The sequence below is a fragment of the Canis lupus genome, chromosome 28 (genome assembly GCF_003254725.2).
Source record: "Canis lupus dingo isolate Sandy chromosome 28, ASM325472v2, whole genome shotgun sequence".
Classification (NCBI taxonomy): Eukaryota; Metazoa; Chordata; class Mammalia; order Carnivora; family Canidae; genus Canis; species Canis lupus.
The window spans coordinates 22,779,743-22,805,753 of NC_064270.1; the positions used below are offsets into that span (position 1 = coordinate 22,779,743).

Sequence of the window (26,011 nt, forward strand, 5' to 3'; positions counted from 1 at the left end):
CATCTGGGTTGCTTTTTTTGTGGGAACCTTGTGCTAGGCAGGGTCTACCGAGAAAGCACAGTGCATTAAAGGAATTTATAATCATAGAGTTGGGCAAATACAAATTAGCTGCTTTATTAGTTGGGCTTGTTTTGGTTGCAAGTTATAGAAACTTAACTGCCACTTAGTGTCTTATGTCCCCAACTCTGTGGGAGGCAGACTACGTAGGACTTTAAAAATCACTGGAGCTCAGACCCTAAATATGCTGATGATAGACTGTAGAGGCTGATAGCTGTGTGTTCAAGTCCCTGATCTACACCACCGACTACCCATGTGAGCTCAGCTTGGCTAAGAAACCTCACTTTCAGTTTCCTTTGCAAGATGGAGATCACAGATGTGTCCTCCTAAGGTATGCATTCAAGAAGATGAAATAGATTTCTAGAATTAAAAGAATTGATTACTGGAGGCCTGGGAATGTAGGGGAGGCAAGCAATGCCTAGTCTTTTTCCTATACTGTGAGTAAATAGTAAGAGGTCATAGCTCAAGGTCACGCCTCACCATACACTTCTTTTTTTTTTGATTCAGCTTTTCAACAGCCACCTGATTTTAGTCTGACATTGTAGGGGGAATGATTCTTCAAACCAGAGGTTTTGGCAATTAGTAGGAGAGGTAGGAAAAGCCATTTTCACAGAGAACTAGAAACACTACTTGACAAAGGTGATCAGTAGAGGGAAATATATGGACTTCTCCAAACAGTTGCAGAGCCTCTGGGCTTTGTGACTATTTCACCCCCAAATGGGAAAAGACATAATAACCAGACATGCCCTACGAGAGGTAGAAAACTAAAGTAAAATAGTATCTAGAGTTGAAAATTGAGGTATTTGTCAAAGGATTATTTTCCTTGCAAATACTCTGAACCTTCAGGGGACACATCTACCTAGCCTTTTAAGCCTAAAGATAGAACAAAATATTTCCAATTATTTTTTATGAAAAATAGCATTAACTCTAATATAAGTGCAAGGAGCACACAAAAAGAATATGCAATATATTTATATAATCCTTTTGTGTGTACTTCTTGTGCTTGTATTATATACATTAGTTGTATATGTGTGTGTGTATGTGTATATGTGTGTGTATATATATGTATATATGTGTGTGTGTGTGTATATATATATGTATATACAAAAAAGATACTATCTTATTTGGGATTTGGGCATCTGTAACCACCATAGTAAATAGAATCCAGCAGTATATTAAGAGAAAAATCATCATGATAAGGTAAGTAAGGTTTGTTTTAGGACATTAATTATGTTATATTAGGAAATCAATATAATTCAAGTTATTAATAGCAAAAAAAGTATAACTGATCATCCTGATACATGCCAAACAAGCATTTGGTAAAAATTAATATCTATTACTGATTTAAACATCTCAATAAAATATCAATATATGGAAAAGCTTATACCATTGAATATGTATTTATGATCCATGGCTAGCTTCACGTTTGGTGGTAAGACTCCCATTAAAATCAGAAGTGTGAAAAGAATTTGGATTGTCACAACTGTTATCTGGTAGTTTTTTTTCCACATGTGCCAACTCTATTAGAAAAAGAAATAGAGGAAAAGAGACAATTTGCAGACTGAACTACTGGGAAGCCATTAAAAAGACAGTAGGGTTCTCTGTGCACAGACTCATAAAGATGTCTACTCCACATTGGGGAGAAAAGTCAGATATGAACAGTTGAGTAGAACATGTCATTTTGTAAAAGCAGAGTACATAAATATGTATAGGGAAGTGAATTGTATAGAAAATATTCAGGAATTATATTTAGCAAAATGTTAACTGTTTTAATTCTGGGTGATGGGCTGACTCTCATTTCCTTCTCTCTGCCTGTAAGGAATTGCTTGCCTCTTTTTTTTAGCAAATAAGTAACTTGCCCAAGGCCAAAGGCAGCTTGACTTTAAATCCGGTAGCCTTCACTACTCCTTTATTACTTATATTATTAGAAAAAATGCCATTGTCCTTTTCAAAACAAAAATGTTTTATATATATGAAGATATATAGATGCATCTATTTTTATAATATATATAATAAATAATATATTCATATATAGAAATGATATATATGTTCATATATGTAAAAAATTTGAATAAATATATAAGTACATATATTAATATATATGTTTGTATACTTATATGTGTGAAAGATTTAAAATTATAGTATAATAAGATGCCTAGCACTTGGTCAGTAAATTACATTTATTAGCCTCCCTAAAAAACTGTACTTGGAATATGAGCAGGGACTATGCTTATTTAACTTTCCATCCCCTAGTAGCAAGCAGGTGTCCTTCACACAGTGTTAATATTAAGCAAAAATATCTTATACATGCAAATAGAATAAAGGATAGAGAATTGGATTATGTTGCGTGACCAGCAGTGAACTCTCCTGCAATACCCCATGGATCTCCTCTGTGATGACTGCCCTGACCTTCAGCCTTCATGTGGACAGAATTATAGCCATTGGCAGGGGTCAAAAGAGTCATGGAATTGGGGGCTGGCATTGACTATAAGAAGCCTCTTGAAAGGTTAACTTTCAGATGTAGAAGGATTTACATTTCCTCTTTACAGAAATCTGGTTCCTGCAAAGGCCTGAACAACGACCTCATCCTTTCTGCTCAATGATGTCCTTCACTGAGCCTGTGAGGAGAAGGATGAGCATATGGCAAGGCTGTGGGGTGGGGGGATGCCACTTACATGACCCAGCTGGTACCCACCAGCCTCAAGGCCCTAGCTGAATTTTCTGGAAGATACCACAATTCACTTTTCTTCAGCTAGAACACAGCCTCTGCATTTTTCCACATGCTGGTTTCTGAGCTCAGAGAACATGAAGAAAGGCTCATGCTGATGTGAGCACTGACCACAGAGGGAACTAGATGTCCCAATGAATAACTCCTCTTATGTGATGCTAGGATGGAAGCTTCCAAATTTTTATGCAGATACCTTTTTTTTTTTTGCCTTGGGCAGGAGGAGGCACCATGGAATACCTATATGGAGCTGCCACTCAGAGTCTGTGAGGAGCCGGAGCCACCTGAGTGGCTGTTAGGGAAATGGGCAAATGGAAGAGTGTCTCTGCAGGATAGTGGGTTTCCTATAGCCTCTCCCCTCTCCTTCCTACTACACCCACCACTCACCCATTACCCCCATCTCTTCTCAGGACTCTGTGTTGTCCTGGGCTGGCCACAGAGATTGCATTACTCTCTCTCTCAAGTTGACTCTCAGCTACCCAACCCCCCTTACAACTTAACCTTCCCTTCACTGGGCCCAGGCCTTGACCTCTAACCTTCCCTTCCCTTCACTGGGCCCAGGCCTTGACCTCTTCCACTTTTTATATTTTTATTTTTTTTATGATTTATTTTTATTTATTTATGATAGACACACACACACACACACACACACACACACACACACACACAGAGGCAGAGACACAGGCAGAGGAAGAAGCAGGCTCCATGCCGGGAGTCCAACGCCGGACTCGATCCCGGGACTCCAGGATTGTGCCCTGGGCCAAAGGCAGGCGCGAAACCGCTGAGCCACCCAGGGATCCCCTCTTCCGTTTTTCAAATCTATGCATTTCATCTCTTGTTCCCTCCTGCCTCCTCAAGACTTGCTTGATCTGGACCTCTAGCTTCTTGAGGGAGAACTCAGCAACTAAGGATCAAAGATCCCTTCATTAAGAGAAAATATTGTGAATGACCTCCTTCCCACCCTTGGGTATTTTCCCATTTGCACTGATATCTGGCTTAACCCAAGGAACTAATTGGTAATGGAGGGATTTTAGGCAGGCTGCTGGGGCAGATAGATGGGCAATTTTTACTAGTATTTTCATGATCAATGAGTTAAGTGACCATAATATGCATTCTATCATACGGAGGACACACATAAATCATATTTGTGCCTTTAAGGGGGTGGCAACTCAGAGACATAGATCATAAACCTATGGATTAAAAATACAATGACACAAGGCTTACAAAAATGATAGAATGACATAAGATATAGCATATGGTATGCCTAGCCAATTAGGAAAAAAAGAATGGGCTGGAAATAGTACTCTGAGCATTTGTTGTGGGCCAGACACGATACCAAGCTCTTTCATTTATTCTATTTAGTCTTTCCCAAGTTCTTTGAGTTAGGTTTTGTTATTTTTATTATGAAGATCGCAAAACTAAGATTCAGAGATGCAAAGCAAATTGGGTTGAAGCTTCTTTTTTTTAATTTTTAATTTTTATTTTTAATGTCTGAAACAAAAGAAATCTAAAACCGCAGCTTCTGGAAGAACCACTTGTTCTGGCCGGTCTTATACCTCTCCTCGAACTTAATCTTGGCCTCTCATCGGGCCTTGCATTTAAGAGCAGGGTCTCTGAAGATATCCTTGTTGACGACACTTTTGTCCAAGGGGATATCCACAGAGTACCTTGTGGGCATAAGGTGAATGTAGTTATAAACTTTCACAAAAGACTTGATCTTTGACCTCTTGGTGATTTTATTCTTGCCATGGCAGCTGTCACTTTTTGGGGTTAGCGGTCAATTCCGGCCACCAGAGCATAGCTGTAGGGACGGTCTGAGGTGCCATCATCAATGTTCTTCATGATGACCGCTTTGTGTCCGGAGTAGCCTCCGGCCAGGACCAGCATCACCTTCCCGGGTTTCATGAACTTGCCCATCTCGACACCAGCTCTGTGTTGAAGCTTCTGATTAGGGGGCAGATGGGCTTATCTATCTTTGAGAAACAAGACTAAGGAATGGAAACATGTTCTGGGGCCCATCTACATGAGAACTACCTGCAGATTTCACTAAATAAGGATTTCTGTGCCTCACCAAATCAGAATCTCTGGGAGTGAATTATAAAATCTGAATTTTGAAGAAATTTTTTATTATGTTTGTCAGTTTTTTTTTTCTATTTGTTGTGCATTTTATGTCTACTTTAAGAAATCTGCTTAACTTGGGACAGCCCAGGTGGCTCAGTGGTTTAGCGCTGCCTGCAGCCCAGGGCCTGATCCTGAAGAGCTGGGATCGAGTCCCACGGCAGGCTCCCTGCATGGAGCCTGCTTCTCCCTCTGCCTGTGTCTCTGCCTCTCTCTCTCTCTCATGAATAAATAAATAAAATCTTAAAAAAAAAAAGAAATCTGCTTACCTCAAGGTCACAAAGATTTTTTCTTACCTTTTCTTTAGTAGATTTTCTGCTATAGTTTTAGGTTTCCTATATGATGCATTTTGAGTTGATTTTGTATTCAATGTCTTCCCTTACCCTGATAGATACCTTTGTAAATTACTCCTTAAAAAACCTCAGTAGCCCTATTTGTGTGACCTATCTGATTTCTGTTGTACTCTGGCTAATATATCCTTCACCAGGATATCCTTCATATCCTGTTGTTGGGACTTACAGACATCTTCTGGTTTAATTGAAAATTAAGTTTCGGATCCCTGGGTGGCGCAGCGGTTTGGCGCCTGCCTTTGGCCCGGGGCACGATCCTGGAGACACGGGATCGAATCCCACGTCGGGCTCCCGGTGCATGGAGCCTGCTTCTCCCTCTGCCTGTGTCTCTGCCTCTCTGTCTCTCTCTGTGTGACTATCATGAATAAATAAATAAAATCTTTAAAAAAAAAAAAAAAAAAAGAAAATTAAGTTTCTGTTTCTTATTACCTTTGTTTTCATTTTTTTTTTTCTTAAGAGGAGAACAAAAAAGTACTTACTTGAAGAGAAGCTTTTGAGAGCATATATTGACTGAATTACTCTTTCACACCAAAGTGTAAAAGGTACTATTAATGTTTGATTTAAAAATAGATGAAGGGTATTAAAAGGTACAAACCCTCAGTTATGAAATAAATAAATCATTGGGTTGGAATGGACCACACTGGGAATATATTCAATTACATTGTAATCATTTTGTATGGTGACAGATGGTAGCTAGACTTACGAGAATTACTTCATAATGTATAAAAATGTTGAACCACTATGATGTATACCTGAAACTAATAGGATATTATATTGTATGTTGTTTACAATTTAAAAAAAGATAGCAGAGTCATGTAATCCCTGACCTATCTCTATCCCACACCCCAGGAAGGATAAATTATATGCCTCTTCAGAGTTCCCAGACTACTTTAAACATAGCTCTGTTATAAGTGTCGCCTATGTCTTGAAGCCATGGCATGTCTCCTTTGCCTTTGTGTCTCCAGAGAATAGCACAGAAATGAGAAATCAAGCTGGTTCCCTGGTTGCAAAAGCCCACTCTCAAACCATGGCTAACAATTCCAAGAGATGAAGATGGCAAAGGCTGTGCTTCTGTGTGTAGGACTATGCACGTGCATAGTCCCTGAGATTTTGGCATGGGCCTTGTAGAGCTTGCACCAAAGTCACATAGAACTGAGGCCTTGAAACTCTTTCTAAGGACCTGTGGATCTACAGTAACTGATGTCTGTTGAGCATATGACTCTTCCTAATCTTCAACTGAGAAGGGGCCGTAGAACATAGAGAAATATCCAACAAGGTTCTGTAGTGTGGAGCTATTTAAGAAATATGATTATCATATTCTTTCATAAATTTAGATCATCTTAAGTCTTTTTTTTATTACAGTTTTAAAAGAAACTTCTCTATTGCTTTTCTTCTCCCCATTTTTCTTCCTTATTTCTACTTAGATCATATTAAACTTTTTAGGTCATTAAAATAAAAATGTTACTTACTCATGTGTGTGTGTGTGTGTGTGTGTGTGTAGTAAAGTCCCAGTTATCCCTAAATAAATTGGCCAACTTTAGAATTCTAGAAAATTCATTTAGCACACATTTAACATGTTTCAAATGTTTTGCATTTTTGTTAATGACATTCATTTTGATTTTGAGAGTTATTTTCTAAGCTTTTTAAAGAGGAGGCTGACCATAGATAATTTTGATTTAATCAGAAAGAGCTTATCCATATTTGTCCTGATGATGTTGTGTAGGGTGCTTCATCAAAATTAGGATGCTCATAAATTATAGTACTGTCTGATAATGAAGTTGTGTGTGTATATATCTATATCTATACCTATATCTATATCTATCTATATCATCTATATCTATATCTATATATGCCTCTTTGTGTGTTCATTGCTTTTTCTTTTCATCCTCTTGTTCTTTTTCTCTTGTTACTAATACTGATTGCCTGTTGTAGATTTTCTTTCAAATTTGCACATTTAGTCTCTGTGGCTGGGTAACAAACCAGTTAGCACAGTGTGCTGCACAAGAGTGAGTAAGCTTTTGAGACAGAACAATTAGATATTTGACACAAGATGGTCTCTGTTCTAGTTGGGTGCTTCTCAGACTTAATGTGCATCAGAATCCCTTGAGGATCTTGTAAAAATGCAGATTCTAATTCAGCTGGCTTCTGGTAGACCTGAGATTCTGCATTTCTAACAAGCACTCAGTGACGCTAATGATGCTAATTTAAGGATCACACTTCAAGTACAAAGTTAGACAATTGGGGATTAGCACAAATTTGGTCATTAGTTATAGGGGACATTACTGTTAAGTTTTAATATATATTTTTTTCCAGTGCTGTGGTGCATGGCCTCTCTAAAATGTGTTGGCTTCCTGACAGATGAATTGGTTAGAAGGATCTAAGCAAAATGTGACTCAGCCACCATTTAAAAATCAGAACTTTGTAAATGAGATTAATGTGGTTAAGAGAAAAATGTTGGGCCAAGGGAGAGTCTTTTGGTCAAGAAAGGGACTAGGCTTGTCATCAGTCTAACTTGGGTGATTTAGAAACTGTTTTAGGAGAATGTAGACATTATGATAATTCTCTCTGCTTTATTCTCAAAATTTCAAGTGGTTTAGGACATACTCTTTTTTTTTAAAGATTTTATTTATTTATTTACGATAGACAGAGAGAGAGAGAGAGAGAGAGAGAGAGAGGCAGAGACACAGGCAGAGGGAGAAGCAGGCTCCATGCAGGGAGCCCGATGCGGGACTCGATCCCGGGTCTCCAGGACCACACCGTGGGCCGAAGGTGGCGCCAAACCGCCGAGCCACCCAGGGATCCCTGAGGACATACTCTTGATATCATTTATCTTCTGGACAGCCTTGGGGGAGAACCCTGTGGCTGTCTTTTTGGATTTTGCTTAGGGGCTTGAAATTATGGCAATTGCCCAGCAACTCTTGACCAATCTGTATGAGGATGGCTTTTCCTTTCCCTTGTACTTTCTCAGGCTCCTCTGTTCCTTAGGGCTGTTCTGGCTCCCTTTAATAAAGAGAAGTTGATTTAGGCAAAAGGTGACAATTAGATTTTTTGGTCATTGCAGATTGATTGTTAGTGATTGAGGGATTAATATGTTGAAAGGATTCTAAAGTGTTTAAGATTCATAAATTATGTTCAAGAGTGTAGGAGTGAAGCACATGTGTCAGATATTTATCATCTCGAATCCAGCCTTAGAAGGCAAAGGACTCCTTCATAGACTAGTGGGGCATTGGTTCATTTGCCCTAAGTCCCGTAACCAGTAGAATTGGCTCCACATGTTGTTTCCCTCTTCCTTATTTTCAGCACCATTACACCTGCATATGAGGATAATAAGCAAATTTTGGCATTAAGAGTTATTTCTAATTACCCAGGCAGATGTGATTTTGTTTCTTGTCTTCTCATTCTTATCAGCTATCCTGTGCCACGGGAATTTCTGAAAAGACAATAGTTTCCTAAGTAAGAACAGAACAAGATTTGTTAGTCTGGTTGGCTTTCTTTTTAAATATTCAGACTGCCTGCTTCCTGAAGGGTGTCCACTCCCCCCGCCCCAACTGGGAAGCTGCCACCTGTCACTCTTGGGTTGATTACTAAAGAACATCTTGTCTTGCTTGTGCTCTGCACTGTGATGTGTTCCCAAAGTCCCCTGGTCTAAAACGTCTGATGACTGTGAGGAGGGTTTATGTGATATCTCCATCCTTTCCATAAAATCTCCTCTATGAATTTGAAGTGAAGGTCTCTTATTATACTCTTCTTGGGCCATTTTTGCAAGGTATTTTTTTGTCTTTAGACTTAAAAAAAAGGTGACAAGTCACTGTTATGCACATCAACTAAGATATGAGTTCTGGGTTTGCTGGCCTTTCAGGGAGTGGTTTTGTTCCGTGGGAACTGAGCTGGTTTGTTCATTTGGATAGTTCTGGGTCTGCCTTCTGCTGGGTCTAATTAGTGACCTTGGGAAATTTATCAGCCTTTCTGATAAATTTCCCACCTGCAAGTTGGAGACAATAATAGCCATCTCCTCAGGACAGTGTGAATGTTCTGGGTACTCAGCATTTATCCTGATGTTTATCATATTCTTAATGCAACAGGTGCCCAATAAATGTTCTTTTCTCTTTTTCCTCTTGTGTTTGATGTGTTTTTGTGTTTTGTATTGATTTTTTTTGATGCTAGTAATTAAAGTGTTCCCTGGAGTTCTATTATCTTAGGATTTTCTAGGCAAAGTCAAGTGTCAATAGAGCCAAGAAGGGAGTGAAGTTTGGTGATACCAGGGTGTCTGGACCAGTAGAACAGAGAGTGGTCAGAGTCCAGAAACCTCCAGAATGAGTGAATCTTTAAGGGATTGCCAGATTATTAGATTCAGGGCCTCATTCATTCAGAAGCAACTGAAGCATAGTAAGGGAAAAGGTATCATAGAAGTGTTTAGAACTATGTCCTCCAAACAAGACTTGAGGGATATGAGTGGTATTTCATCAATTCATTAATTCATTCAATTGTTCATGGCCCAATATTTCCTCAGGACTTTTGTGTTCCAGGCACTATGTCCATCTTTGCCTCAAAGAGCTCATAGTAGAGTGGTATAATGCTAACTATGAACCAAGTGATATGTGTCTCTATGTAACAGAAATGATGGAGATAAGGCTACTTTTATGAAATATCTTAAGACCTGCCCTCTTTTTTTTTTTTTTTTTTAGTATTTGTTCTCTACCCTACTTCATCCACCCTTCTTCCTGGACATAGGGAAGTATATATCCTTGGAGAGAGATGGCATGTCCCAGTCTCCCTTGCAACTTGGTGACACTGACTTCTCCCCACTGGAATTTGAGCAAAAATGATGGCTGTGACTTCTTTGTTCCTTGTTTAAAAGGAAACCCTTCGGATCCCTGGGTGGCGCAGCGGTTTGGCGCCTGCCTTTGGCCCAGGGCACGATCCTGGAGACCCGGGATCGAATCCCACGTCGGGCTCCCGGTGCGTGGAGCCTGCTTCTCCCTCTGCCTGTGTCTCTGCCTCTCTCTCTCTCTCTGTGTGTGACTATCATGAATAAATAAAAAAAATTGTTTAAAAAAAAAAAAAAAAAGGAAACCCTTCACTATGAATTTCCACTCTTTCTTCCTCTCTTCCTGGAAAGGCAATGCCAAACAACCTTGGAAGGCATTGTTGAGTATAACAGAAGCTCCCTGCTTGTCTGCTTCCCCAGTTGACTGCATGGAGTATGACTGGCTACCTGTCCTGGATTGACAAATGGGAAAATGATGAACTAAGTACTTTCAGCCAATGAATTTGGGGATCTGTTTATTGTAGTTTCTGTTGTAACAAATTAAGTAGTCATGGCTTTTTAGAGGTTCTAAGGGAGCTCAGAATAATGAAAGTGTCACTCCACTGGCAGAAACTTAGATGATTTTGTTGGTCACATAGATTCCTGAAGAAATAAGAGTCAGAAAAATTCTGGGTCCAAATTTACCTCTTCTATATCGAAGATTTTATATACCCCAAATTAAAATAACTTTTCAAATCTTCAGGTATTGAAGAGTCAAGATCTAACCTTTTTCCAGGGCATTACCTTCTTTGGTAGTCTAAGATTTGCAAAATCGATGAAACAGCAAGTATTTATATTTGACATATGAGTGTTTTCATGTTTCCCTTAACGGTGGGGAGTGTTAGAGATATAATTTGGGGGCAACAATGAAAGCCAGTGTCTGACCATTCCAAGTCATGCTGGAGTAGATGGCACCAGAAAAAGAAGGAGGAGGCTCTCTTCCGGGACATCTTGTTCATTTAACACAAGCAACCTGGGAGCTACCACCTCTAGACAAGCACCTCATCCTGGCCCCATTCAGTTGAAATCTCCTTGTCTGCATGTTGTATCCTCAAAGTCCGCCTTTGGGTGGCTCTCAAATGGTCAATGGCTGCTGTAATCTATACAAATGGAAGAAAACCCCTCCAACTTACCATTCATTTACTCGTTCACTAATCAAATGGTAACTGAGCACCTCCTTTATGCCAGGAAGATTATAGATATGTATTTTAATGAGGACATAATTGAGAAACTCTGCCCCACAAAGGCAGGACTTGAATATGCAAGAGGCACAAGACAGGTGCGAGGAAGGAAAGAAGCACAGCAGGAATTGACACAGGAGTGCAGACGCACAGCACAAGGCAGGTGTCTCCTGTCACTCAGCAGCCTGTGTCTACTGTGATAAAGGCGTGGGATTAATTACACATAGAGACTCTACGTATGTTCTCTCACTTGCTAATTGCAATTAGTTGCGGGAGCACTGAACATATTGCTCTGCATGAATGTCAGGACATTTCAGTGGATTCCCCTTGGTTTTCTGAGAAGCCGCAATTAACTTCACTAACTATTCCCTTCACCACATGTGCTTCACTTAATGTAGAACCAAACTAATGAATGTTGATCTTTTAAAAACTTTTTTTTTTTCACAAAGGCCATCTTGGCTGCCATCCAATTAACACTGACAATGGCTCCTTACACAAAACCAAGAATGTAATCAAGTTCATCCAAGGCTAGCTGGGGAGAGGAAGCAAACTTCAGTTTCAAGAATTCTTTCATTTCTTCTTCAGGGAGGGAGAAACTCTCTGAACTGACAAAAGCCATGTGGTGCTTTGGGTTAAATATACTTTGAAAGATTTTGTAATTGGCATCTCTGTAGTGACCCATCCACAGCACCTGGTGGTAGGGAGTTGGCAAACCAGAGATGTGTGTGCCATGGCCTAGCTAGGAATGCACGATAGCTTTAAAAATGCACAGAAATCCTACTCTAATGCCACACCTAGAGTTGAGCAGGGTGCTTTTCTGCCCCTACTGTCATCTGGGAATCCTTAATTCAATGTCTTCCTCAAATTCCTATGACTTCTGTCAAGATTTCTATGACTGTGTGTGTGTGTGTGTGTGTGTGTGTGTAGGGAATGACTTACATGCTTATGGCTTTTCCTATATCCATGTATCCTGCCTTTACATTGTGTTGATTCTTTCATCACTTGATTCTCTCTCTGTCTCTGTCTCTGTCTCTCTCTCTCTCTCACACACACACTTTCTCAAAGCATTCATGAGAATTTGAGGACAGGTTAGTGGGTGGATTTACATTATATCACCCTAACAAATGCAAATAGAAAAGTTGGCATCACTGTCTTAAGATACCCTGTAGGCATCTCCCTCCACGGAGTTCTTTGCCCCATCTAGTCCAGCTGAGTCTGCCTGGTAAGGAACAACATCTTGATCCTTGGTCCTCTGCAGAGCAGTTTCACTGTTCTCCTCTGAAAGTTTTATGATTTTTCTGCTTCAAGTATACTCATCAATTATGTGTGTGTGTGTGTGTGTGTGTGTGCTAGCACACATATGTTTCAAAGGACTAGGAGGAAGAGGGAGAAGAAGTAAGAATTCTCCAACAGGAGAGCTTGTTCTTGTGCCAGCTGCTGACAATACTCGCCTTCATCTCATTATCACCACCATGCATTCTCCTAACTACCACTTAAAATGCTTGGGGCTCCAGTGAATGTTTTAATACACCCCCTCTCATGAGTGCTGCAATAACCTTGTGAGCCACTCAGGGCAGCTTCATGGTCACATTGTGCAGATAAAGGAAACTGAGCCTCTAGGGGATAAATGCTCAAATGTGCAGAGTTTGTTTTTGGTAAAATGTTCTTTCTGCCTAATCATGCTCTCAGATCACTGCTTCTTGGAGGTATAAGAGAGATCAGGAAGCAGTGAGCCCTCTAACTTGGGCCTGGCTCTCATTCCTCTCTAAATGCCATCTTGCTTTGAGGCAAGGCTCAGGTACATGAAGCAGAATGTGAGAGAAGCCAACCCACATTGGGTTATTTGCAGTGTTTCTCCATCCCAACACTAAGGACATGTGGTGGAAGACAATTCTTTATTGTAGGTGGAGAGAAGTATCCTGTGCATTGCAGGATGTTTAGCAGCATCTCTGGCCCCTACCCACGAGATGCCAATAGAACTCCTACTTCTAAGCTTGTAACAGTCAAAGGTTTCTCCAGACATTGCCAAATGCTCCCTGGGGAGTCAAAATCATCCCTGACTGAGAGCCACTGGGTTATTGCTACACACCCCTTGTGATGATGGTTTCTTATCTTCATGACTTGAACCATGGAGAATCGGTCATGTTGAGTAGCTCAGAAAGGAGGTACATGCAAACCATGAGGTAAAAAAGAAAAATTTGGTAACTCATGTTTTCTTTTCACTGGAAAGAGGATGTATGCCTTCACTTTGGTGGGACAAGGAAAGATAAACACACTGATCCTCTCTAAGCAATGAGCACCTCTGATGGGGCATTGCTGCCTATAGCTCTGGCTTTTACAGCAAATGGTACAAACAGTGCCAAGAGCCACGAGTCAGTCCGTTTAGGGAAAACACAGGGTATTTGAACAGCTTGACACCGTGAAGGCATAAATTGTTGGGAGAGACAAATGTGAGCTGGAGGGATTTGCGAATGTGGCAGACGGTAATCCTGGTATTTCGTGTTAATTGTTTTTCTCAGGCAGGAGACCTCCTGTGATTTACATTCTGGAGCAGTGGGATGACGGACTGCACCAGACAGCTCGTCACCTCTGGAGAAGATGAGCAGGGTCGTGACAGCTGCCCTGGAAATGAAAGAGGAGGTAGGATGCTTTGCTGCCTTGGAAGCTCTCATTTGTTTCAGAGCATCAGGGGTGCTGTCACATGCCCTCCAAGAGGCCATGTGGGAAGAGCAGAGCCTGTGCCCAATAGCTGAAGGGAACTAATGAATAGGATAGCAAAATCCCTTCCATCCAAGGGCTCTGGAGTGATATACAAACGAGGAGGGGAGGGCATCAGACAGATGTTAAGGTTTGGTTTATCTGGCTTTTTGTGAGAGTTGGGGAACCTGCCCTGCCTTGTGAGGGTAGGGTTGGGAGGGTCAGTTTGACTTTAGAAGAAACCAAGGGTATTCAAACAGACCACAAAAACCTTTGATTAGTGCAGAAGTGTGGGTTTCATCCTTACTTACCTGGTACAGTTAAGGGGCAGTTCTGATAAGGAAATAGGAAAAGATCATGTTTCCCCTAGGTTAATATGTTCTTTTACTTCATTCTTTCCAGAAGCACTCTACCAAAAAGACATACCTCCTTTCTTCAAACCACATGGATGAGTTATATTCACCACAAATGTAGCTATCTGTTGCGGTATAATGCTATCAAAAATATCATTGACTGGATTCCCTGTGACTTTTATACTTGTGACTTATTTATTCCATACCTGGGAGCCTAGACATCCCACTTGTCTTTGCCCATTTTGCCCATCTCCCAGCCTCCTCCCCTCTGGCAGTTTCATAACTTTATTTAACAATGAGGTTCTCATTATTCACATTGAGTTTCTGTAGACTTTTGAAATTGGTGACTAGTACAAACATAGGTAACCAATGTGTAAAGATTGTTTGGTGAATCTTTATCCTGATTACATTTTCTGGACAACTGCACAGGGATTTAATATGGGACATTTCTTACTCCCTGGCCCAGACAGCTTTGTTAAGCTTTGTATCAATGCACACATCTGGAGCCTTTCTCTCTTTCATGGCATATTCCTGGGTCTCTTTGGGTGCCCAAGGGCATGCTTCTTGAAGCCTGTTCTGTGGATGCATTTGTGAACGTTGATGGTGTATTCTCTGGTCATTCTTTGTTGGTGTCAGAGTGGTCCTCTTCATCAGCCATTCTGTGAGGGTGTTTGAAAGTCAGCTGGAACTTCTGATATTGTTACTGGCCATCTCAATTAATTTCTTTTGTTATTTCAAAGGCTTTTGGGGGCACTATTTGCCAAAAATGTGAAACAACAACAAGATACACCCACCCCCCCACCCTGGCCACTCCCATAAGATCTTAGTGGTAGACATATAGACAAGTTACATGGCTGTGAATCTCAGATTGGGGTAAACTGTCAGTTTCTATAGTGGTGAAGGAGGTAAAAGTGGGAGGCTAACATTTATTGAAATTTTACTATATAGCAATTTCTGTTAGACACTTACCTGCATTCATCATTTAATCCACATAACTGTGAGGCAGGTACTTCCAGCTCCATTCTACACAGGAAGCCTCTGAAGCTCAGTTACATTAGCTAACTTGCCCACAGTCTCAGTAAGTAAGTGCTAGAATGGCATATGGTTCCAGGTCTGTCTTATCAGAAGCCTGTGTGAGGGAAGTAAAAGCAGATGCCTTTGGAGTTGCTGTAAGTAAAGCATTTGGCAATAGACTCAGGTGGGGGTGGGCCTTTGACATTGCTAGATTCCTATAGTCACTGTGTCAATGAGGTATCTGCATTTCTCTGGGGTGAGTAATCCTGCATTGGAAATGTGCAGATCAATGTACTATAATTGACAACTGATTGGCTAGAAGAGAGGAATTTTTGGCTAACAGCTGCCCTTTGTTTGCTCTCCCAGAGATCAATCTAACTGTTCACTGTCAGGTGTCTCTGATGTGCTCTGAGGACATTGGTGTCTGTCAGGGAGGAGAGCCATGTAGGAATCCTAGTGTCACCTTGGGAAAGATCCCTGGGGCTGTGTGATATATTTATTACCAATTGATGTTGAACCTAGGCCTGTGACTGGATTCAACTTCTTGGCTTTCTAAAGCCAAGAAGCACCTTGGCACCTTGGCCTGTGACTGAATTCAACTTCTTGGCTTTCTTAATGAGAAGAAAAAGGAGGCCATGTCTCTGAGTAGAATGTACATCCTTGAGCTGTAAAGACCCCAGCACTGCTCAGATACCACCTTCTAGATTATCAAACAGAGAAAGGATACCTGCCTTTTGTGTGCAGGTGCTAAACCATCCAAAGCAATGTCCCCCTCCCTGAGCTGGCCTCTGAGCTGGTTTTTTGACTTTATGTTGATTTTGGTTGCTTTCTTAGTCATGACAGAGTTCCTAGGGAAGAAATTTGAAACTAGGGTTTACTTGCTTCCAAGCACACAATCTCAAGTCTAAGAAGTAAAAATGTCATTTTGTGATTGTGATTGTGGGTATGTATGTGTGTCTGTGAAGATGCTATGTACACACAAGAGATATCTACCCATCTATCTTTGATACAAAAGAAACCTGGGCTAGATACAAATCAAACATCCATATGCTTCTTGTCTTTCATAATAGCTCCTATCCAGATGTCAGCAGCTTTAAAAAGCTGCCTAAGTGGTGAAGTGTTGTGCTCTATTTGCCAACAGCTATGTATGGGTGAGGCCAAGCATTCTCACTTTTATTTGTCCTTCCCTGAGGTTTTAAAAAAATACCCACTTGTTGAGTGCCAGCTCCTTGGGGAATTCTTAAGTTAGAAGTAAGCACTCAGGCATGAGGACAGCTTCATATTCATTTTGCTGCTCACTCAGACAAACTTTATGACTCAGGGAGAGTGTTAGGTCAGTTGCTCCTTTTTGGTGACTTGAAAACATGACAGTAGAGAAGGAATGATTAACCCAAGTTATAGCAGATCTGCAGGTATAGGGAATAGATCTTGAATTAGAAGATGAAAAAAAATTAATTTTATCTTAACTGTAACTACTTTTAGACATAATAAAACTTTTACATGGTACATGATCAGTGTTAGGGGCCTTCTTCTACTTTCTCCAAACTCTTAAGTCACCAGGGACCTTCCCTTGCTACTACCTAAGATAATGTAGTCCTCTCCCTATTCTCTTTTCCTAGCTCCCTGAACACCACCCTCTGAACAGTATTTGTCACAGTGATAGAACACAACTCAACCTAAACTACTCAGTAAAGGGAATTGACTCACATGACCAAGTAGTTCAGGGATTACTGGATTTAGGATACTAAATCTAACCATTGGAATCTGTCTTCTCTAACTCTAGCTCTGCTTTGTTTCACATTGATTCATTCCCTGAAAGTTCTCCCCACTGGCTGGTGTCATGGTTACTTCACATTTACATCCCACCAGCTCAGCAGTTCTACTGGAAAGAGAATCACCATTTCCAAGATTATAGTAGTCACACCTGATACCCTTGCCTCTGAAGAGCCTTGCTTGGGTAACATATACCTTGACTACAACAAATCAGTGAAGCCAAATGATATCCTCATTGACCAAGTCCAGGTTCCCACCCTACTCCTAGAATGTTAGGATGGGAGCTCCCCAAATGACAGATACTATGCATAGGGGAGGAGGTACATACAGTTATCAAAAGAGAAAAATGGAGGGGTTCTTGGGTGGTATAGTTGGTTAAGCATTTGACTCTTGGTTTTGGCTCAGGTCATGATCTTAGGGCTGTGAGATTGAGGACCTCCTTGGGCTCCACACTCAGTATGATCTGCTTGAGATTCTCTCTCCCTCTGCTTGTGCTCACTCTCTCTGTCTCTCACAAATAAATTAATTAATTAAAAAAAGGGAAAATGGATGCCAGTCAGACAAAACCAGTGAGTATTTACTATCATGCCATTTTTTACTATCATGTCGTTTTCCACAATTTATCATTTTATATTTCAAAAAGATTAAAATGTCTGTGATTCCCAACAAGTTTGGAAGCTCTGGGAAGGCAGAGTGTATGTTATTTTTTTTTTATTGTATGCTATTTTATTAACCAATGTATTGCTAATGCCTATCATGGTGTTTGGCACATGAAAGACATTCAGTAAATGTTAGCCAAATACAAGAAGGAATGAATGAGTAAATGCTTGGGTATTTGGTATCCTACTTTGGGTCTCTGATGAGCGCAATGTTGAACTCCGGACAAAGAGAAAGAAGAGAAGGGTCATTGAATTTGCTACTTCTTTCAAAGTTCCTTCCTAATTTTTTGTATCCAATCTGAATTTTAGTTTGTAATCTTTTATGTTTACAGGACTGGAAAGGGTTCTTAAAGAGACTCTTCAATAGAAGATTCTGGCTAAAAACTTGGGGACAGCTACCTATCTTTGTATTCATCTCTAGGTATCTCTGAATAAGAAGATTACCAGAATTTCTTATTGTTGGTCCTCAGCCTGTTCTCTCCCTTCTTACATGAGCTCTAGCCACCAATGGGATGTCATAGTCATTGCCAAATTGTGTCTAACAGGGAGAGAACTGAGGGAAGAAATATCCCAACCTTCTTTCTCTTTAACTTTTTAATTCTTGCCAATGCTTTCCTTTAGTCAACCCAACCAGAAATCAGAAGGCAAGGGAATATGAGTAATGTTGTCTATACACGTCAGGCTCTGGAGGTTGAGTGGTGGGCAGTGGAGAGTAGATTGGAGGAATAGAGAACAGAGAATATCTAACACATGACTTGCACAAGCTAGCTCTATCTAGGTAGAGATGTTCAATTGTTCTGAGGTCTGAGAATATCTGGAGAATTTGAGAAACTGCAAGGAGGATAACGTGGCTGGAGGGGAGTGAGTGGAGGAGAAATTATTTTTGAAGATTTGCAGATATTCTTGCCTTTGAAAGTGACTTAAAACTACTGTACAGCATGATGACTCTATTGCTACCTATAATGTTATGATTTATAGTGATTTTGATTTGTTAGCATAGTGTATTTTACTATAACACCCTTTGTTTTCAGATGACTGACTGCTGAAGGTGTGTGTATGTGGCAGGATGGAAAGGGGAGGGAGGATCATTGTTCTAGCTAGGATCACCTCCCTTTGTTCAGCACCAACTGATCAGGAGGGCAGAGGACCAGTGAGTGATATGTGGGTCACATCAACTGTCTGGACAACCGTTTCCTAACAAGTGGGCTGAGATTCTCATGGAACAGAGAGCAGGAAGGAAGTTATGTAGAGAGGCAGGACTTGGGACCTAAACTTCATTTTTTCCTGGCCTCTAACAACTCAGCATCCTTGATTACTCTTGCCTCTTTATTTCTGGTCCAGGGATGCCAGGAATAGTCATTTCCATAAGAGGTGGTGGATTCCTTCCTCTTATTCTAACCAGATATTTCTGCTCCTTCTGAAGAAACACAGACACTTGACACAATTTCATATCAGTGACTAATTGACACCTTTCCTTTTTTGTATACACACCAATGTCATCTGCACACCTGTGTTTCTTATCTCTTGGCAGACAGTGAGCTTCTCAAGAAAGAGATAATGATTGCCACAGACTACAGTCTACACAGTGTTTTCAGTGCTAGGTTTAGAAGCCATTGGCTTCTTAACAGAAAGTGACCAGGTGGACTAAAGGTTAGGATCAGAGTCACGACTAGGCTAGGACTAAATTGGTCTTGGTCCATGATGGCAGCCTACTGCTGAGGGGCAATCCAAGATGGTGTCTTGTGAGGAAGAAAAACAGAGAACCAAAAAACATGGTCTGGCAGGTGGTAGGGAGAGTCTGGACAGTACAGGGTCAGATGGACATGTAAGAAGAGGAAGACACTTGTTCACTGAGTCTAGCCCTCAGGGCAGGGTTCAGAGGGTGTAGCAGTGGATCAGACCAGGCCCTCATCCTGGAGGAGCCCAGAGAAAGAAGAAGGTGGAGCTGCAGCCATGGCTGGTCTTCTTCTTGCCTGTTCAGCCATTCTGTGAGAAGAAGGGAAAAGGCCAGGAGGTCACAGGGTCATTGCAGCAAATCTTTGCATTCGAGAACATGTGAAAGTGAACAACCGAGAAGGGCCTCTGAACTTGGGAATGAGCAGTCCTCTAGGAATGCTGCCAAAGAAGGAAGAAAAATGGAAGAAAGAAAGATATGTAGCTTCTGGCAGTAGGATAAAACTGAACACCCCGTAGACATTCTGGAAGGCAAAGTCTAAATATGACTTATGGCTTTAAGGAGAATGCAGATATCTGCCAAGCACCTCCTCCTTGTGATTTTTGTTTTTTAAACATTTAAAGAGCACTTTGTCATTCCAGATCGTCATTTCCAAATTGGCAATGGGAGTGATTATGATAATAAAGTATTTTGATCTGAGGCAATTTGCAAAGGGTTTTAAAAATCCTCATTACTCTGGATTCTGCCTCTTTCTTGGCGGGTCCCAGTGCCAACCAACAAGAGAGCTCAGTGGACCTTTTAATCACAACAGTCTTTGTAGTTATTCGTTTCATTGCTTTTTAATGAACTTTTTCTTACAGTTAGTGCTGGTGGAGGGGGCTGGTCGTATCAGCCCAGTTATTTAGAATAGAAAATGGGCATTGCTGAGGCTAAGCCTCACATGGCTCAGTCTCTACAAAGTTTGGCACAAATCTCCACGTTATAATGTGCTACTTAATAGGTTGGACGTACCTCTATAGTGACACTGCCTAGGTGGTCACTATTTTTCATGTCTGACTCCCCCAGTATTCACTGTATGTGTCGTGAGCCCAAGTCAATCAGCTGCTTTAAGACATTTGTCGTTGCCCCCCACCATAGCCGTTTGCCATTACAGTAGTTGACCTTTTATGAGGTTTCAGACAAATAGGGATGCTGGCAGCATTAACATCCTGCTTCTTCCTCGCTTCCATTTTCCATGCTTCGGAGGACAAGACCTATAACTCAGATGTCAGCTGAGGTCTCTTGCCCCTTTGAGATCTGGTGAAATTCCACAGCCTCTGGGGCATCTGGCACTTCCTGCCCTCTCATGCTTCTCTCTATCTCCACCTATGGGCTGTTTCTGTGCCAACCTCTGTTGCCAGAAAACTGAACTCAACTCCTCCAAGGAATCTGCTCTGATCTCAGGATTATTCTTTTACTTTTTTGGAACACTGTATTGACGGGCAACAGGGAGAGATCTCCTTACAGAGCACCTGGCTGTCTATATTCCACTGGTTCTTTCTTATGCTTTCTTCCTCTTTCTTCTATAGTGCATTCTCTGGAACCTCAATGTCTCCACTCACTGAGCTCTTTGGGATTTTAGTTTCAACTAAAATCAATTTGCCAAGGAATTTCTTCTGGACAGCTGCACTGCTGTCCCTCAACAGGATCCTGGTAAATTTTATTTTCTCAATTTTGTTACATGTATTTATGGGTAAAATGATTGGGCATGCAAGCAGAAGACTTATTAGAATTCCAGTAAGGAAGGTTAAATCATACCTATCGATTATGAAGTGCCCATCACAAGTTGGTCCAATTTAGTTCCCATCCACATCCCTTTCCAAGAGGGGAAAATAAATAGCAGCCAAGATAAAACTATTTTTCCCCTCTATCCTTTCATCCCTTCTTGCTTCTGTACATACTGTTTCTTTCTCTCAGTATGTTCATCCTTCCTCTTCATCTGGAAAATTCCTATGATTATTTAAGACCCAGTTCAATGGGTCTTAGGACCTCTTTCTCTGTGAAACCTTCCCTGGCTCTCCTCATCAGATCAGAGTAGTTTGTCTTCTCCTCACTGTTCTAACAGGGACAGACTCCACCAGAGCATTTACCTTATTGAATTTGGTTTACTGCTTGCTACCTGCCTTCTCACAAGATGTGTCTCTCTCATGAAAAGAGACTGTCAATATCCACCTTTGTGTCCTTAGTTCCTTGACCGATATTGGGCAACCATAGGAGTTCAATATATGTGTGCTGAATGAATTAAAGCCTGTATCATGTCTACAGTGGGATATAGAAATTCAATCCATTTGCTTTTGGCTTAAGGGGGCCAAATCTTTGAGTTGCTATAACCCAAAAATATTTCAACAGTAGACTGTAAAAATCATGTCACAGTTTTGTGTATTACACTTGGAAAACATTTCTCTTCTTCCTCACTGCTCCAGATTGTTATCTGCTTTGCAAGTAACTTTCTAGAAATTCAGCTAGAGGAAAGAATTAAGCATTGCTCTGTGTGAAATTCCTGAAAAACTTGCTGAAAAGCCAGAGAGGGGGAGACTGATCTAAGCCATGAGGCCAATGAATTATGTATTGAGAAATGGGACAGTGTTTAGCAGAAGAGCTGCCTTTCTGAATAAAGGAGGGAATTGCCTTTCTTACCATTCCAATAGTATCTAAAGGGTTTTTTCTTGTTCTTTTTTTTTATTTTTATTTATTCATGATAGTCACACACAGAGAGAGAGGCAGAGACACAGGCAGAGGGAGAAGCAGGCTCCATGCACCGGGAGCCCGACGTGGGACTCGATCCCGGGTCTCCAGGATCGCGCCCTGGGCCAAAGGCAGGTGCCAAACCGCTGAGCCACCCAGGGATCCCTTTCTTGTTCTTTTTAAGGTAATTTATATTTTCAAGTTTTATTGAGATAGAATTGACATATAGTGTTGTATTTGTTTCAGGTACACTGCAACTTTCAAATATGTAATACAGTTCCTGTATTGACTACAATATGACTACATTAACTGTAGTCACCATACTGTAAATTATAACCCTAGAAATTATCTTATAGGTGGAAGCATCAAGGTCTTTTTAGGAACATAATATAGCTTTAATTCCTGGAGATGGCAAATAGATGATATACTTGGTTCTAGTGTCTCCCCCTTGGCCTGTTTGTCAAAGAAGACATCAATAAATGATCACAAAACTCTTTTCTGAGCCATTCAGGGGCCCCAGAATCCTTCTCAAGACAGGCAGCCTTTGCCAATTAATCTTTTCTGACACATGATGCATGTGCCTAGACTCTGTGTTGGCCATTGTGAGGGACGCCAAAATGGATGGCTCATTTTTAACCTTCTGGCCTTCTAGAGCATTTTCTTTTTCTCATCCAGCCTGGCTACTGGCTTTGAAGAAGCTCTTGCTTTATTACACTCAGATGTAAAAGTCCTATGACTTGGATTATGCAGTTTGGGACAATGTTCTTGTTCTTTTCCTATTCTTACATGGGAATCCATCTTCTGTTGGTTGAGAGAAGAAGGCCATAGAAATGAATTCTGAATCTGGCTCTTCTAGTCTATGTCCTTTGGTGAGTTACTTGAACCTCACTACTACCTTGGGAGGTAGATACTATTGTTCTAAACATACTTGGGAAAGAAGCAGTTGGAGAATAAACATAAGCAAGTGCCTGACCCAGGGCCCAAAACACTGGTGCTCAAGTTGTGTTAGGAGAAAGGCAGGTGGGAGGGTGACTAATTGAGGCAGACACTGTACTTACATATAGGCAAAAATAAAACAAATAAAAAGTCAAAACCAAGCTCTATCAATCTAAACCAAATTAGATGAAACCCAAACAATGACAACAAAAACCCTTGCAGCTGAGTCCCTTTGCAGCCATCTATTATTCAGTGAGACTGAAGGGGGACTTTTCTTGCTATTATCCTCCTGTGCCCTCTGCCACTGAGTAGAAGACCTTCTGTTCTCTGTAGCTAATCATTAATCAGCACGCAACTCCAAGTTTCTTCTCTCTAATTCTCTGACTCCCAATTATCCAAAGAAATAATTTGCCCAAGCGATGAAGGCAGGCATGTTTGCTAACAAAGGGATACTTCTGCCTCTGTGGAATAGAAATGAATATTCTGTGAAATATCATGTAAACAGTCACTGTGGCAATTTGTGACCTGGAGCTCCTCTGGTTCTCAGTGAATCTCTGGTGTTTAATTATGCCAAGGGTTTCCAGAATCAGCTTCTAGCAGTTTCCTTTGAAAACACCTTCAACCACTTTCTGGAGCCTATGTAGAAGGATCAGGGTAATAACAGTTCAAAGAGCCAGTTGGAGTCTGAGATAATGAGCCAAGATACGGTCTAGGAGTCAGGGCTCTGTTTAAGTACCAAAAGCCACATAGATTAATTTTCCATTAGCACCAATAAATGTTTGTTGTATGAAAGAGGGCACTAACTCAGCCCCAGAAAATATGCCCCAGAGCAGTGCTTCAGTGTCTAAGGAGGCCTGAGTTCCTCAGAGGTAGTTCCCTGAAAAGAGAAGGCAGGCCATTTCTAACTGACTGAAAGAGTTTGTTGGGTAAGCGGACAGCCAAGTCACCTCTGAGTTGTCCACTTGTCACTCTCCTTTTTATGGTTCTGAGGAATATCTTCTAGTTTACTAATTAATGGTAAAGATGACCACCATTGATGACCTTTATGAAACATGTTCCACAGTGCATGGCATATGGCATATGGCAAGAATTTATAAAGTATTATTACCTTGAATGCTTAAAAACACTTCATAAGGAGGTATAACTTTCACCCATTTGTTATAGATATTTGTGACTTGACCTACAGGAACCTGAACTAAGCCTCAGTTGGATGACAACTTTCCCAGGGCCTTACCACTAGGAAGATGCAGAGGTTGGGTTCAAACCTAGGTACATCTGACCCAAGTCTGTATTTTGCTAGGTCTCATTCTTTCCTTTTAGGCAAAAGGGGATTAATCCATCCACTGACTATGTGAAGCCACAGGAAGCAGTGTAACTGGGCTCTGAAGTGACTAAGTACATCTCCTTTTGTATTAACAATTGGTGGAAAGCACAACAATTCGGCATGTTGACCTGGTGGAAAAGTTGCTGGGGTTTTAGAACATGTTTTGCGCCTTACTATTCTGTAGTATGACTTTGTGTCATTTAGATATAAGAGGGGAATTATGATCTGTTTTGATGCCTAATGTGGCCCTCTATTTTATATCCATAATCAGTTGGAAGTGGCAAAGTACTGAGAAATCACTTACTCATTTTCCATAGTTGAGGAAAATGTGACACATGCAGAATCCAGGGTCATGCAGCTCAGTAGAGGCAGAGTAAGAACCAGACTATTTAGTTCTTTAGTAAGAACCTGGACTATTTAGATCATTCCAATACTCTGTTTATGATGTCAGATGCACTGCTCCACTGCAGAGGGAGGTAACTCATAATATTCTTTCTTATTGTGGCAGGCTTGGAAAAAATATTTTAGAATTTAAGAGAACAAGAGCAGGATAAGGAAAGCAATGTGCCTAGTGGTAGGAACCTTGGAATGAGAGGCTCATGCTTTTTTTCATTTACTGTTTCATTTATTTATTAACTAGCAAATACTAACTGGAAAAAATGATTCTAGAACCAGTTTTAGTGCTAGTGTGTCATTTATGTTGAGTCTCTCCTCATCTGATAAATGAGACTATCAATATCCATCTAATAATTTAAACATGGAAAACCTTTGACCTCGTTAGTGATCATAGAAATGCAATTGTACATACTACAGAATTGCCAGTTTCATTTTTACATGTTAAAACAACACAAACACATACAAGATAATGCCTAATGCTAATAAGGATAAAAAAGGCAGTCTCAGATATTGGTATACATTTTTGGAAACGATGTAGTGGGTTAATAAGAACTATTAACAGATCCACGCTCCTTGACACAGTGATTTCACTTCTTAGCATCAATTCTAAGCATATTCTAAGCAAGAATATATGTACACAAAGATGTCCAATGATATTTTTAATATTATATGAAACATCAAAACAACCTAGCTGCTACATCAAGTGGATGATAGTTAAATAAGCTATGGTCTGTCTACACAGTGAAATGTTACGTAGCTAATAAAAAAAAAAGTGACTATCATGACGTTTCTATGGTACCATGGAAAATATTTGATATAATGTTAATTGAAAAAAGGAAAATATTCATTATTATCATATAGGTAAGGAGAGAGCTTCATGAAGAAAATAATCAAATGCTTCAACATGTTGTGTTAAGGTAGATTAATGGGTTGTTTTTATTTCCTATTTTCTGAAGTTTTTGAAATATGTTTATGTTACTGTTCTCCTTGGAGGCAGACCAGTGTAAAAATATCCAGGCTGTGGTGTCAGATGGAGTAGGTTTGAATCCCATTGTTGTCACTTACAAGCAGTGTGATTACCTGAGTTTTCTTCTCTGTTAAATGGGAGTGATAATTGGATATATTTCAGAAGACTGATGTGAAGACTAGATAGGATAATGGAGGTAAAGGTTCATACAGTGCATGATTGGTTTAAATTTGTTAGTGAGTATTAGTTGTTATT

At 40.5% G+C, this 26,011-nt stretch overlaps 1 pseudogene; it reads right to left on the reverse strand.

Annotated features, from left to right (window-relative positions):
• Nucleotides 1-4,281: 4,281 nt before the first annotated feature.
• On the reverse strand, nt 4,282-24,795 carry LOC112672334 (60S ribosomal protein L27-like; annotated as a pseudogene).
• Nucleotides 24,796-26,011: the final 1,216 nt, after the last annotated feature.